Source organism: Notamacropus eugenii, chromosome 1, assembly GCF_028372415.1.
Source record: "Notamacropus eugenii isolate mMacEug1 chromosome 1, mMacEug1.pri_v2, whole genome shotgun sequence".
Classification (NCBI taxonomy): domain Eukaryota; kingdom Metazoa; phylum Chordata; class Mammalia; order Diprotodontia; family Macropodidae; genus Notamacropus; species Notamacropus eugenii.
In genome coordinates this window covers 397,596,029-397,611,243 of record NC_092872.1, presented here as the reverse complement: position 1 = coordinate 397,611,243, position 15,215 = coordinate 397,596,029, and the positions used below count along the sequence as shown (strand labels likewise).

The 15,215-nt window shown below is 39.5% G+C and overlaps 1 pseudogene; it reads right to left on the bottom strand.

Moving 5' to 3' along the window:
• Positions 1 to 1,072: 1,072 nt before the first annotated feature.
• On the bottom strand, positions 1,073 to 4,901 carry LOC140517951 (nucleolin-like; annotated as a pseudogene).
• Positions 4,902 to 15,215: the final 10,314 nt, after the last annotated feature.

Genomic DNA, 15,215 nt, shown 5'->3' with positions numbered 1-15,215 from the left:
GAAACAGCTTTGTGTAGCAGAAAAGCAGTGAAGATCAAAAAGGAATCAGATAACAAAATTGTTTCGTGAGTTGATAACAGCAAAGGCCTGCAGTCCAGAGTTTTGAGACAGGCAAGGCAAACAGGTTTCCCCCTGTTCCTCCTTGTTAAGTTTCTATCAGTGTTTTCCAACCCTTCTCTTTGGATTCTACGTAGATTGGTAGGAACGTGTGACTTGTTTATGGGCAGAATGTAATGTTATAATTACTCTTGATCTTGCTTTATCATATAGCAAATGTTTTAGGAGTTAAAGATATCTTATTGACTTATTTCAGGTAAATGGGAAGCACACAAATGTGAACTCAGGAGGTACTCAGAAACAATAGTAGTGGTGGCAGCTGTGGGAGTAGGGGTGTGGGGGTGGTTCTGATGGTAGTGGTAATAGTAGTAGTAGTAGTAGAAGTAAAAGTAGTAGTAGTATGGTGGTGGTTGTGGTGGCAGTGGCAGTGGCAGTGGTGGTGGTAGTGATGAGAGATAGAGAGGATACACAGAGAGAAAGTCAGACTTAGGGGGAGTTATAACAATATTGTATAACCCTTTCTAGCAACCCTAGACCTGCCAGCATGGATAAAGGTTTGTTAAGCAAGGCACCTCAGAGATTAAGAGTGGGGATTGAAACCATGCTCATGCTATACTTTTTTTGGTAGGAAAAAATGGTTTGCCAAAATAAGGTCACAAAGAATTGAACATGACTTAAAAATGACTCAGCAACGAAAACAACATAACATCGTAAATTCAGGAGAACTCATGGAAAAAAAGTTTAACTCCCACATCTATAACCTGTTTCTTTGAAAAGTCTGCATGGAAAAGTCTACAGTCAAAACCAACATCTCCTCCCTTACAGTGTTGTTCAAGTTTTCTCAAGATGACATCTGGACTGTATGTTTGTCTTGGAATGTCTTCAGAAGGCTCTGTCAACCATTAGATGACAGGATAAAACTCCCAGAATCCATTTAAATGGCAGAGGAAAAGAGAATGGAGAGAAACTATTCAAACTTCATCTTCTTTTCTTGTGGCTTCTAGTCTCTTCTTCCTTACCCTCCTTGGAAACTACCATGACGTCCAAAGTTTCCTTGGCCTCTACCACTAAAGTTCCATTGGTCTCCTCTACCACCTCCTCAGCCACCAAAACATCCATGATCCCTCCCTTTGGTTTCACAAACCCCTGGGCTTGGCTCAGTCCAGAGTTACTTTTTTTTCCCCAATCTCCCTGTTTACATAAATGCTTTTGCAGCTTTAGCATCTTCTGAGCTGAAGTTTATGAAACTGTACTCTTTAGATCACTTTGTCTCCCTGTCTATGACTATCCTGGAACCCAAAGAGGTATAAAATGAATCTTTCAATGACTCATGTCTTTGGATGGATCTTTGATGAACAAGGTTTTATAGGACTGGCTCCTTTTTACTGCATTAGCTGTCTTCTGTTCCTTCAGCTCCAGCTGGAGACTCTGCCTTCAATTTCTGTGTTGTTAGAAGAATTCAAAGCTTCTTTCATATCTTCCACAGAGGTAAATTCCATGAACATGTACCCTTTAGGTTGGCCTTAGTTTTCCTGGGGCAAGCTGATGGATGTTGCCTTCTCAAAAGATTCCTGTCGACTTTCTTCAGTGGCTCTGTAGGTGAGTTTATTCAGCACCAGTGTCTTTGACTTTGGCAGCTTGCGGTTCCTGCTCCAGGAATTATTCTTCCCACCTTTCAACTTCTCTTGACTTTTCTCCCCTATGCAGGCCAGAATGAAACCCTGACCATCAATCTCAGTCCTGCTTCTCTTCCAAGGCCTTGTCCATGTTTACTTCTTTCTTAAATTCATTGTAGGCAATTCCTTTGGGTGTCAGATTCTTGACGTAGAACAGTCTGACCTTAGTGCCATCTTCAAACCCTTTCTTGAGCTTCTCCTGAGTTACTTTATACAGCATATTCTTGATGAAGAGCATCTTTGCATCTTGATCTTTCCTGTTCTCTTTTGCTTTTTTTCCCAGTTTCATTTCAGAGGCAATCACTTCGGAATCACTGATTCCAGAGTCTTTTCCATATCTTCAGTGGATTCAAATTCCACATAGCCAAACATCTTGGTAGTGCCAATGTGGATGTACACAACTGGAAGATATTATTTTGCAAAGAGGTCTATGATGCCAATTTTTAGTTCAGAAGCAGTTCTGTTGAAGTTCAGGTTACCAGTGAGGAGATTAAAATTTGTAGATGTTTTAGGTTCTAATTTATGTTTCTTGACTTTGGGGGCTTTATGTTTAATCATTTCATTTTTCCTCTTTCTGGTGCTTCTTTGATGGATACTTTCTCCTCCTCATCCTCATTTTCCTCATCCTCACCTTCATCTTCTTTCTCCTAGGAGTCCTTGTCTTTCTCAGCTTTCCCAGAAGCCACATCCCCTTTGACAGGTGTAATATTCATAGCTTTATCAAAGTCATTCTCATCACTGTTGTCTTCCTTCTCATTCTCAGAGTCTTGTTTGACAGGAGCTTCTCCCATTTTTGAGACTTTGGATGACTCAAATTCTTCCTCCTCATCTTCCTCTCCTATACTTCATTTTCACTGTTCTGTTTATTGGAATTCTTCCCACTTTTTGCCCCTTTGGTGGTGTGTGTATGTGTGTGTGTGTGTGTGTGTGTGTGTGCTTGTGTGTATGTGTGTGTGTGCGTGTGTGTGTGTGTGCTGCTTTATCTGGGGTGACTGTTGCTTTGGCTGAAGTGGATCCTTTCTTGCCTGGTGTAATGACAACTTTGACTGGGGTAGCCACTTTCTTTCGTTTACGGTCATAGCAGCCTTCTTAACCAGGAATCAAGATTCTTTTTTTTTGGCAGATGTGATGGCAATGATGCCTTTTTTTGATGGTGGTGCCTTCTTTGCTGTAGCCATAGCCTTCTTGCCCTTCTTCTAAGGGATCACAACCTCTTCATCTTTTGCAAGGTCCTCATCCTCACTGTTTTTTATTTTCTTTAGAGTAGGAGACATTTTCTTTGGCTCACCTTGATTTTTGCAGCTTTCCTGAGCTTCACCATGGTCAGCACATGACTAAGTGGCAATGGGTCTAGATCTATTGGCAAACATCCAGGAAATGTTGGTGGCAGCAGAGAGCGTGGGGAGGACTCTGTCTGTGAACAGTGCTTTGCTGGTGGAGACTGAGATGAAGGACTGACCCCATGCTATATTTTCAACAAAAATGATAACAATAAAATTTTCTCTTGTTACTCACTTAAGTGCTGTCTTATTTTTCATATGTCTGTTACACTTTGAGAAAAGGCAGTCTACATTTTCTACCATCCTACCTTCCTACATGCCCATTCATACTTCAACCTCTTATTTCCCCATTTATCTCTATCCTTTTGATGAAATTTCACTCTCCAGAATCAATGATGACCTTTTTATGTGTTAAATTAATTGGAGAGACAGAGTGGTGAGGTAAAAAGTGTTGGATTTTGAGCCAGAAGACCTGGGTGCAAAACTTGGTTTTGTTACTCTGTGTAATCTTTGTGGATTCTCACCCTATTTTTCTAGGCCTTGGTTCCCCCACCAGTAAAATGAAGGGGTTGGACTAGATCACCCCTAGGCTGACTTCCAGCTGTGTGTCTATTACTTAGTGTCCTATGAATCACCAAATCCAATAGCCTTTTCCCAGTCCCCATTTTCTTGGATTTTCTGTGGCAATTGGGACTTGTTCAGACCATCTTTTCTTTGTTACTTTCTTCTACTTTAGCATACTCCCTTGGCATACTCCAGTTACTTAACCTACTTGTCTCAGCCTCTTATCTCTCTCCTTCTTTGGTTCACTTTTTTTCTCCTATTCTCTAACTATGACTGTGCTCTCCTCACCCACGTGTAATGGGCTCTTGTACAATTCTTACCCATTGAAACCACTCATTGTTTTTTCCATGAAGTTTTCCCCAATTGTTTAGCTAGAAGAGAATTTCTCTCCTCTCAAACTTTCTTATTGTCAGCTGGCTGGATTGCTCCTTTGCCATTCTCATATTTTTTTGAATAACATTTATTCATATGTCAGCTAAGTATTTGATCATAAGGAACTTGAGAGCAGAGATTATAAGACTTTTTACTTTGGTACTCCAGCTTCCAAAGAAGTGTCCATACAGACCTCCAGTATAAATATTTGTTGAATTGCTGAATTTCACTGTAACATGACATGATATAATTATGGGTTATACAGAAAGCAGATTATAATAAGATTTGTTCTGAAAAGGGGAAGGTGGAGAAAAGAAGGCTAAGTATAAATTGTCCAGATTCATGTATGAACAATGACAAAAGTCTAAAATGAAAGAAAGGTACAGTTTCTTCTTTCTTTGTAGAAAGAAGAAAAAAGACAGAACAAGAGAACAATTATTAAACAAGTTTTCACAACTTTGTGGGTTACTGTCATTTGACTAATTCCATATTTTTGTCATGTAATGGACAAGAAGACTGCTTAATTGATTCATAGAATTTTGGAGCTGGAAAGGACTATCTAGTTCAAAGTACAGGAAGCTATGAGAAGTATTAGATATATACTATTCCTTAAAAAAAACAAAAACAAAAAACTCCTTTCTTCATGTACCTCTAATGAAAGGGAATCCACAACTCCCCAAAGTAGGCCATTCCATTTTTGGACACTTCCAAATGTTAGGAAGTTTTTCCTTATACTCAAATTAAAGCTTCCTTTTTTTGCCCTTCATCCACATACTAGCCTAGAAGATACTTTAAGATAGCTCTCATGTCCTTTCTATGTTTCTTTTTCTTATTCCAAGTTAAACAAACAACTTTCAGTCTTCAATTGATCCTTACAAGGCCTGAAATTGAGGTCCTTCGCTTTCTCCCATTGGTGCCTGGTTTCTTCCTGATGGCCAACTTCCCTGGCCATTCTTTCAAATATTAGTTGTCTTCTCAGTCATATCCATTTATTCAGTGGTCAGGATTTCTGAGAGGGAATATTCTTTGCTTCCCATTGCCACTTCAACTCTCTCTGTTACTCCAGCATTCAGTAACCTCTCCTCTGAGGTTCATTCAACACAATTTCTCACCAAATCAAAGCTATCTATGGAACTCCAGGGCACTCCCTGTCTTCAATGGATTCAGTACCTAGTTCACAGTCTTTGTCTCCACCTCAACTCCTGTGTTCATGCAAGGGAACTTCAGTAAACACTGATACTTTCCCAAACATCCCAACTTCTCCAATTCTTTGTTTACTCATTTCCCAAGGCAACAGAGCACAGAGGTGGCCAAATCCTTGATTTTGCATTACTCACAAATGTTCTTCTTCCATGTTGAAACACTCTGAAGTCTACTTTTCTGATCACAGTCTTTTATAATTCTACCTTTCCCTCACCTCAATCACCTCTATCACCTCTACTTTTACAACCACTTTTCATCCTTTCATGCTTCAGTTCTTTCCCATCTTATTACCCTTCCCCTGACCACACCCTCTCCCTTTCTCTATCTTGAGTCCTTGGCAAACCAGTTCAACTCTACACTACCTTCTATTCTCAAGTCCCTTGATCCCTTAATACCAATTATGCCTTGACAATCCCCAATCTTAAATTACTCCTTCACTGCCTTCACTCCTATTCCATGTACTACTGAATGGAGAAAAGCATGAAACCACACTAATGAGTTTTACTATCAAACTATATCACATTATTTTGACTGGATCCTCACTGTGGGGAAGGCAAAACTTTGGTACCTCACCAATACTTTCATGTATCTCATTCATTTGTATTCTAGACCTTTTCATCTCTTCTTAAGTCTTTAATGGTGCTTCTTTTCACCCACGTGGCTGAGAATATTGCCTTATATTCTGGATAAAAAAATAAGGCCATTTGCCAAAACTCCACCTTCCCTCCTTATCTAATCTTTCATACATCTTCCCTATATCCTCTTTCACCCCGATCTCACATGGAATTATGGGCTTTCTCTTTGCCAAAGCACAGCTCTATAAATGTACCCAATGTTGCCATTCTATACCTACTTCTCCAGCAGATTGTCCCATCTATCTGCCCTACTCTTTAATTAACTGTCAATCTCTCCAATCTATTCCATATTTCCCTAAAATGTGTAACATACTAATTTCTCCCATTCTTAAAAATTTCTCACTTGAGGTGGATATTCACACAAGCTATAGTCTTACATCTCTCTTCCTCATCATGACTGAATTCCTTGAGAAAGCTGTGTATACTCTGTGCCTTCATTTCCTTTCCATTTACTGTCTTATAAAGCTTCTATAATCTGGCTTCCAATATTAGCATTCAACTGAAACTGTTCTCTCTAAAGTTACCGCTCATCTCTTAATTGACAGATCTCATGGCGTTTTCTCAATCCTTACCATTCTTGATCTTTATAAAACCTTAGACACTGTTGATAACTCTCTTCTCCTTGATATTTCCTCCTCTTTAGGTTTTCATCACACCTATCTCTGATCTTTCTCCCCCCTCCTTCCCCCATTTGACTCCTTTTTCTTAATCTTCTTTTCTTGATCTTCATTTAGTTCATACCCATTAACTGGGAGTTTCTTCTAAGGCTCTACCTTGGTTCCTCTCTTCTATTATTTACCAATTAGTGATCTCATCAGTTCTCATGGATTCAATTATTATCTCTGCAAATGGTTCCTATATCTACTTATCAATCCCTCACCTGACTTCTGATGTCTAGTCTTATATATCCAACTACCTATTGGACATCTCAAATTGTACATCAGATAGACATCTTAAACTCGATATGTCCCCAAAAGAAATCTCTCCCAATGCTCCCAATCCCACCCTTTTCAGTTTCCCTATTACTATCCAGAGTGAGGTGCAGGGTGTGTTCAGGGAGGATCAGTACCTTTGGTGTGATGGCTGCTGAGCCCTTTATGGGACTCTTTCTACCTTTGGTGTCCACCTGTCCCACCTAACTCTCACTTGTGACTCCAAGAAGTTGTAGCATATGCCACACCCTGGTAAACCACTTTGGCAGATAGGCCAAACCAGGTTGAGGGTAACCAAGGGTTCTCAAAACCATTGGTGAGTTAGGGGGGTGTCTACCCCAAGCATGTGAAGATTGCCTTTGGTGGAATGGGAGGATGAGAATAATTTGTTCCAATGCCCTTGAAGGCAGATGAAGCAGGTAATGTGCAGTGCTTAGAGCTTGGTTATACACCAAAGACACCAAAGTCATTCACTGCATCCTGAGCCATCACCAGCCATCTAGACTCTGTCCTGCTACTGGACCATGATGACTCTGGAGGAGAGAGCTAGGCTGATGACTTTGAGCAGCTCTGCCTCACTTAAATCCAATTTACACATGAATCAAAAGATATCACCCACACCATTTCACTATTATGCCTCAAAGTCCTATGGTGAGAGGCAAGTGATGAAACAGCAGGTGCAGCTACACTGGGAGGTGTTCTCACAACCCTACACACAGATATCCCAGGCCATAGGGTCGTTTCTCACTGAAAGCAGCAGTAGGACTTGGCAGCCCCCTGGGTGTCTGAGTAGTCTTTTAAGGATTACCCTGTTCACATTCTGGTATGAGGAAGGAGGCTAGAAAAGGGAGCTAAACATTGTCTGCATACCCAGCCCTGGCCTGATTACCGCAGCAGGTGGGGAATCCCACTATGTGGTCAAAACACACACAAAAATGTACAAAATATACGAAAACATCTGCAAAGATGATTCCACTCACCATTGGCACATGGAACTTGTGCGCACTAATAGACAATTGAAATTCCAGTAGACTTGAAAGAAGAACTGCTCTTGTTGTAAGAGAACTCAAGAGGTGTTACATGCAGATAGCAGCCCTGAGTGAAACAAGGTTGGCAAATGAAAGCCAGTTTACTGAAGTTGGAGCTGGATACACTTGTTTCTGGAGTGGGCACAGTGAAGGGTAGTGCTGTGAAACTGGTGTGGCTTTTGCAATCAAAACTAATCTAATCAGCAAGTGGATATGCCTGCCAAAAAGAGTGAATAACAGGCTCATGACAATGCAATTGCCACTCGCAGGAAAACACCATGCCACCATCATCAGTGCCTATGTTCCCACCATGACAAATCCTGATGAAGTCGAAGAAAAATTTTTTGAAGATGTAGAGACTTTTATCATCAATGTGCCAAAAGAGGACAAGTTTATAATTCTGGGCGACTTTAATGCTAGAGTAGTCTCAGACTACCAGACTTGGCAGGGAGTCCTAGGGAGGAATGGAGTTGGAAACAGCAACAGCAATGGTCATTTACTGCTGAAGACTTGTCCATCACATGACCTTCTCATCATCAACACTGTCTTCTGTTTACCTAAATGCAATGAAACTTCATGGGTGTACCCTCGCAGCAAACATTGGCATCTAATAGACTTTGTAATTGTAAGAAGAAGAGACAGACAAGATGTGAGAATGACAAAGACAATGTGTGGTGCAGAGTGCTGGACTGATCTATATTCGCATTCATCAAAAGCACTGCCCCCAAGCAAAATGACTACCAGAAGAATTAATGTCAACAAATTAGAGCTCTTCTCTGAGCCTGAACAGTTTGTTGCTATCGTGGAGGGAAAACTGAGCCAACACATAGTTGGCAATCGCGAAGCAGAAAAGGAGTGGGCAGCTTTGAGAGATTTGGTGTACAGCACTGCATTTGCTCATCTGGGTCAGAACACTTGCAAACACCAAGACTGGTTTGATGAAAATGATGGGGAAATTCAGAAGCTGCTAAATGAAAAACAAGAACTCCATGGGATTTACCAGCAAGATAGTTTAACCACCTCTAAGAAGGCAGCATTTAATTCCATTGAAAGCAAAGTACAAGCAAAGCTTAGAGAGATACAGAATTCCTGAATCAATAAGAAGAAAGATGAAATTCAGTTTTATGCTGATAGTAACAATCCTAAGTGCTTTTATGATTCCCTGAAAGCTATTTATGGACCAAAAACCTATGGTGCATCACAACTACTCGGTGCTGATGGAGCCACATTGATTACCGATAAGGACATGATCCTAGAGAGACAGGCTGAACACTTCCATAGTGGTCTCAACAGACCAATGTCAAACAATTCTGAGGTCATTGACTGTTTTCCTCAGGTTGAAGTCAATCCCTCCTTAGTTGAAGTTCCAACTGAATAAGAGGTTTTGAGGGCCATTAGGCTCCTTTCACATAGCAAAGCACCTGGTGCTGATTGTATTCCAGCTGAGATTTACAAGGTAAGGGGACCATTGCTCATACATAAGGTGGCTGAAATTTTCCAGGTTATATGTCAAGAGGAGGTTATCTCCCAGGAGTTGAAGGATGCCTCCATTATCCATCTCTATAAAGGTAAAGGGAATAGATTGTCCTGAGACAATCACGGGGAGATCTCTCTGTTAGTCATTGTTGGCAAAATTCTTGCTAGAGTCATGGTTAATAGGCTGATCCTTCACCTGGAAGATGGTCATATACCTGAGAGCCAGTCTGTCTTCAGAAAGGGCCAAGGAACAGTCAATATGGTGTTTGCTGCTTGACAACTCCAGGAGAAATGCCAGGAGCAGAACAGAGGTCTGTACACAATATTTGTAGATCTGACCAAGGCCTTTGACACTGTTAGTCATGAGGGCTTATGGAAAATTATGTTAAAATTTCATCAATATTGTATGTCATAATGATGGCATGTTTACCTGGGGTTCTGGATAATGCTCTCATGACTTCCCAGTCACCAACTGAGTGAAACAGGGCTGTGTGCTTGCTCCCATGCTTTTTACCATGATGCTTTCAGCCATGTTGACAAATGCTTTCAATGAGGATGAACACAGCATCTAGGTCAACTACCATACTGATGGTAAGCTCTTCAATTTGAAAAGGCTACCAGCCAAGACCAAAGTAGAGAGAGTATTGGTGCATGATTTTCTGTTTTCAGATGATTGTGCACTCAATGCAGCTTCTGAAGCTGATATATGACAGAGCATGGATCAATTCTCTGCTGACTGTGCTAATTTTGACCTAATAACTAACACCAAGAAAACACAGGTGCTCCATCAGGCACCACAACATTAGTCATGCATGAAATCATTGGTTACAACAAATGGAGAAATTTTGAATGCTGTGGATAAGTTCACTTAGCTTGGTATTGTACTTTCTAGGAATGTACACATTGACAATGAGGTTGATGCATGCATTGCCAGAGCTAGCTCAGTGTTTGGGAGGCTCCAAAGAAAAGTTTGGGAGAGAAGAGGCTATTAGACTAACACACTGAAGGTCAACAGGGCATAGTGCTGACCTCATTGTTATATGTTTGTGAAACATGGACAGTCTACCAGTGCCATGCTAGGAAACTGAATCGCTTCCATTTGAACTGTCTTAGGAAGGTTCTGAGCATCATCTGGCAGGATAAGGTACCAGACACTGAAGTCCTTGCTCAAGCTGAACTGCCAAGTATTCAAACTATGCTTCGGAAAGAACAACTGTGATGGACTGGTCACATTGTTCGAATGCAGAATGTATGCTTGCCAAAAAGGCTATTTTGTGGAGAACTTGCATGGGGCAGGTGATCACATGGTGAGCAGAAGAAGCGATACAAGGACACTTTTAAGGTCTCTTTCAAGAATCTTGGATTTGACAGTGCAACATTGGAGACACTGGCACAGCACCGCTCAGCATGACATGCCCACATCAGAAAGGGTGCTGTGTTCTTTGAGCAAAGCAGAATTGAGACAGCACAGAATAAATGCAGGATGCCCAAATTTGGGATATCCAACCCAAATATTCACACTGACTATATGTGCACAACCTGTGGTAGAACTTTTCAAGCTAGTATTCATTTGATGAGCCACAGTCAGAAACACTGAAATTTCACTTTATCATGGTGATGCCATTTTGGTCATCTTTGAAGACGAAGGACAACGACCAACTATCCAGAGTACCAACATTTTCAGTAACCCAGGGCCCCAATCTGTGGTTTATACTCAACTTCTCACTCTTTCACCCTGTGTATTCAATCTGTTGCCAAGTCTACCATCACAAAATCACTTGTAGGTATCCCTTCCCTTCCACTCACACAACTGCCACATTGGTATAGGTTGTTTTCACCTCACAGCTGGACTATGGAAATAACCTCCTGCCTAGTCTTCCTGACACAAGCTACTACTTAACCCTGCTGCCAAAGTAATCTTCCTAAAGAGTAAGTCTGACCATGTTACTCTCCTACTTAATAAACTCATGTCTGATGACTACTTGTAGGATCAAATCTCTCTCTCTCTCTCTCTCTCTGTCAATATAAAGCTATAGATATCAATTTACTATTTGTCTCTGAAAGCCCTTCAAATCTTTGTCTCTTACCTTTCCAATCTTAAATTCTTTTCTCCTACCCACCCTCTAAATCCACCTGTATTATTTTTGCTGCTGTTTCTTGCATACAAGATTTCATGTGTCATTTTTGTTTCTTTTTACTGCATGTTCTTCATGACTAGAAAACTATCCTTCCTCACTTCTACCTTCTGGGTTCTTTGACTTCCTTTGTGACTTAGCTCAAATCTCATCTTCTACAGGAAGGCTGTTCTTTTTCCCTCCACAACTATCCTTTGAACCTCTACTGCTAATGATTTTTTCATAAGATGAATTTTTTTTTTGCCCTTTGCATATCTTAGTTGTTTGTATGTTGTCTGCTCCATGAAAATGTGAGCTCTCTAAGGACAATGCTTTTGCTTTCTTGGAGTCCCTAGCATTTTGGACAATTACTTGAACCTAATTAAATGCTTGTTGACTGTTTCTGACAGAACATTCTGTTTAGGAGCTTATTAATATCCTTCCTAAAATGTGTCAGAGAGAATGGAAAAATAGTACCCTAATAAGAAGTCATCTCACCAGGCAAAGCACAGAGGGTCCTTTATCTTTTTATTCTTGTAAGCTTTGCCTCATTTAATGTAACCTAATATCACATTAATATTCTTGGTTGTCATATCACATTGTTCACTCATATTAATTTCATAGTCTACTAACCCTCTCCCCCTCCAGTCTCTCTATGGGCAGCTAGATGGCACAGTTGATAGAGCACTGGACTTGGAAGCAGGAAGACTCATTCTTATGATTTCAAATGCTGCCTTAGATATTTACTAGTTAGATAAGTGACTCTGGGCAAGTCACTTAAACTCTGACTGCCTCAGTTCTCCGTCTGTAACATGGGCTGGAAGAGGAAATTCAAGACATTCCCTTGCCAAGAAAAGCCCAAAAGGGGTCACGAAGAGTTGGACAAACTGAAATAATTCAACAACAACAACAGTATCTGAAATTTTAAATACAGACTGCAATCTAACCAGGCCTCTCCAACATGTACTTAAGTGAATTTTTCTAAAACCAAGTGTAAGATTTTGCACTATGTTCTATTAAATTAAATCTCATTCAGTGAAGTGCAATCTTTTAACTTGTAAAGGATTTTTGCGTTCTGACTCTGTGGTAGTGTAACAGTTATCTGTCCTATATCTCTGTCATCTGAACAGCTGTTAGATATGACATCTCTGCCTTTTTTCAAGTAAAAAATGTGAAATCATACCACGTTGAGTATAGATCCCTGAGACACTCCACTAGAGACCTCCTTCCAAGATGACATTAAACCATTAACAGCTTTTATTTGGATTCAATCAATCCATCAGTTCTGAATCCATTTATTTAACTATTCTATGATACACATGTTTACTTTTACTAGGAGATATTTAATGTAATGCTTTAATAAAATATAGATAAATTATGTACATGGCATACCTGCATTCACCCCTATAACTGACCAACATAAGCAACTCTCCAAAAATGAAGTAAGGTCAATTTCTCATCACTTGTTCTTGATGAAACTATGCTGGCTCTTTGTGATCACTGTTGCATATTTTTGATGTTTACTAAAAATCCCTTAACAATATGTATTAGAAATCTGCCAGTAAAGTCAGTGCTCACTGGCTTATACTGTTTTTCAGACCGAATTATATCTTTAAAAAATTGGAATGAGATTTGGTCTTCTCTTTTGGAACCCTTCCTGTCAGAATATTTTTAAAAATTCACTGGTAACTGACAAATGATCACATCTATCAGATCTTTCAGCACCCAAGATTTAAGTAGTCATCTGGGCTAGGTGGCTCAAATTTCTCAATATCAACTAGGTGTTTCTCTTACTTTTACCTAAGGTAGCTTAGGTACCAATTACTTACTAGCCATATTTGCCTCTTTATTCCAGTCCAAAAGTCATTGTCCTTTGCAGAGAAAGCAAAAGCAGATATAAGAATTGAACAATGCTGCTTTCTCTGCATTGCCCCTCCTCCCACTATGGTATCATCCTCCCATTCAAACTAAGCAATAGTCTTATCCCTTCTTTCTTATGTCATTTTTCTACAAAGATAGTTAAAAATAACCTTTTTTTAATCTAAGCTTCCCTTAATGATGTCAACACTTTGTGAGTTCTGCTACTCCTGATATTATTACAGATCATGTTAATCTTTTGTTTTCACCTTCACTTCCATCTTCTCAACACATCTTTTAAAAAATACTTTTGGTTGAGACCCCTGCACTTAAGCTCCTCTCTTCACATGAATTTTTTCCCTCTCTCTCAGACTTTTAAAATCTTTTTGGTCTTCAGGATTATATTCTTGTGACCTTCCCATACTCTTCATGTTAGCTTCTCTTGTAGAATTTTAATCTATGGGATCATATCCATTCTTCCTCTGGACATTTTGAAATCCATTCATCCAAAACCTGAAAGATATCCCAGGCAATATATTCATGACTTTCCTTTTCTGCTCTATCACAAATGCTAAAAGGGAATGGTCATTTTCTTTATTTTTTGCAAATTAATTTATTTGTTTTCAGTTTTAAACAATCACTTCCACAAGTTTCAAATTTTCTCCCCTTTTTTGTCCCCTCCCCCCAAGACAGCATGCAATCATACATGGGTTCTACACCTACATTCTTATTAAACACATTTTCACATTAGCCATGTTACATAGAGGAATTAAAATGAATGAGAGAAATAGTGAAAAAAATAAAGCAAAATAACAGATAACAAAAGAGAAAATAGTCTGGTTCATTCTATATTCTGACTCTATAGTTCTTTCTCTGAATGTGGATGGCATTTTGCATCAAGAGCCTTTTGGAAATGTTTTAGGTCCTTGCATTGCTGTGAAGGGCTAAGTCCTTCAGAAACCATCCTCGTATACTATGACTGTTATTGTGTATAATGCTTTCCTAGTTCTGCTCACTTTACTCAGCATCAGTTCATATAAGTCTTTCCAGGTTTTTGTGAAGTCCCCCTGCTCATCATTTTGTATAGTATAATATTATTCAAATAAATTCATATACCACAACTTATTCAGCCATTCCACAATTTATGGGCATCCCCTTGATTTCCAGTTCTTGGCCAACACAAAAAGAGCTGCTATAAATATTTTTGTACTTGTGGGTCCCTTTCCTATTTTTATGATATCTTGGGATACAACCCTAAAAATGGTATTGCTTGGACAAAGGGCATGCACATTTTTATAGCCTTTTGGGCATAGTTCCAAACTGCTCTCCAAAATGGTTGGATCAGCTCATAGCTCTGCCAGCAATGAATAAATGTTTCAACTCTCCCACATCTTCTTCAATATTTATCATCATCCTGTTTTGTCATGTTAGCCAATCTGATAGGTGTAATGCTGTAACTCAGAGTTGTTTTGATTTGAAGCTCTCTAATCAATAGTGATTTACCACATTTTTTCATATGATTATATATAGCTTTAATTTCTTCCTCTGAAAACTGCCTTTTCATATCATTTGGCCATTTAGCAATTGGGGAATGACTTGCAGTCTTGTAAATTTGACTTAGTTCTCTACATATTTTAGAAATGAAGTCTTTATCACAGACACTAGTTGCAAAAATTCTTTCCCAGTTCTCTCCTTCCCTCCTAATCTTGGTTGCATTGGCTTTGTTTGTAATTTCCAGCTTTCCTGACAGTTCTGGAATTTGGCAATTCCAGAATTGGAATATTGATTCCTTGACATTTTCAATTTTAGATCTATTTCAAGAGGGGATCAGTGGATTCTTTTGATGACTATTTTACCCTCTGGATGTATGACCTTCGGGCAATTTTCCTTGTTGATTGCTTGGAAGACATTGTCCAGGCTCCTTTTTTCATCATAGCTTTCATGTAGATCTATTTTTCAGGTCAGTTGTTTTTCCAATGAGATATTTTACATTTTTTTCCTGTTTTTTCATTTTTAGATTT